Here is a 1,581-nt window from a genome sequence, read left to right on the forward strand (position 1 = left end):
TTGTGAATTTCATCCAGAAATATTGAGAATTCCGGTTTTTAGAGCGAATTTTCGATTTTTCGAAAAAACTGTAAGGGGTTAGCCTTACTATTTTTTTGGTCAAAAAATTTTATTTCGAGATTTTGCAAATTCCGCAATGGAAATCAATTAGTAGAACCATTTCAAGTATTCTTTGTGAATTTCATCCAGAAATATTGAGAATTCCGGTTTTTAGAGCGAATTTTCGATTTTTCGAAAAAACTGTAAGGGGTTAGCCTTACTATTTTTTTGGTCAAAAAATTTTATTTCGAGATTTTGCAAATTCCGCAATGGAAATCAATTAGTAGAACCATTTCAAGTATTCTTTGTGAATTTCATCCAGAAATATTGAGAATTCCGGTTTTTAGAGCGAATTTTCGATTTTTCGAAAAAACTGTAAGGGGTTAGCCTTACTATTTTTTTGGTCAAAAAATTTTATTTCGAGATTTTGCAAATTCCGCAATGGAAATCAATTAGTAGAACCATTTCAAGTATTCTTTGTGAATTTCATCCAGAAATATTGAGAATTCCGGTTTTTAGAGCGAATTTTCGATTTTTCGAAAAAACTGTAAGGGGTTAGCCTTACGATTTTTTTGGTCAAAAAATTTTATTTCGAGATTTTGCAAATTCCGCAATGGAAATCAATTAGTAGAACCATTTCAAGTATTCTTTGTGAATTTCATCCAGAAATATTGAGAATTCCGGTTTTTAGAGCGAATTTTCGATTTTTCGAAAAAACTGTAAGGGGTTAGCCTTACTATTTTTTTGGTCAAAAAATTTTATTTCGAGATTTTGCAAATTCCGCAATGGAAATCAATTAGTAGAACCATTTCAAGTATTCTTTGTGAATTTCATCCAGAAATATTGAGAATTCCGGTTTTTAGAGCGAATTTTCGATTTTTCGAAAAAACTGTAAGGGGTTAGCCTTACGATTTTTTTGGTCAAAAAATTTTATTTCGAGATTTTGCAAATTCCGCAATGGAAATCAATTAGTAGAACCATTTCAAGTATTCTTTGTGAATTTCATCCAGAAATATTGAGAATTCCGGTTTTTAGAGCGAATTTTCGATTTTTCGAAAAAACTGTAAGGGGTTAGCCTTACTATTTTTTTGGTCAAAAAATTTTATTTCGAGATTTTGCAAATTCCGCAATGGAAATCAATTAGTAGAACCATTTCAAGTATTCTTTGTGAATTTCATCCAGAAATATTGAGAATTCCGGTTTTTAGAGCGAATTTTCGATTTTTCGAAAAAACTGTAAGGGGTTAGCCTTACGATTTTTTTGGTCAAAAAATTTTATTTCGAGATTTTGCAAATTCCGCAATGGAAATCAATTAGTAGAACCATTTCAAGTATTCTTTGTGAATTTCATCCAGAAATATTGAGAATTCCGGTTTTTAGAGCGAATTTTCGATTTTTCGAAAAAACTGTAAGGGGTTAGCCTTACGATTTTTTTGGTCAAAAAATTTTATTTCGAGATTTTGCAAATTCCGCAATGGAAATCAATTAGTAGAACCATTTCAAGTATTCTTTGTGAATTTCATCCAGAAATATTGAGAATTCC

The sequence above is a fragment of the Phlebotomus papatasi genome, chromosome 5 (genome assembly GCF_024763615.1).
Source record: "Phlebotomus papatasi isolate M1 chromosome 5, Ppap_2.1, whole genome shotgun sequence".
Taxonomy (NCBI): domain Eukaryota; kingdom Metazoa; phylum Arthropoda; class Insecta; order Diptera; family Psychodidae; genus Phlebotomus; species Phlebotomus papatasi.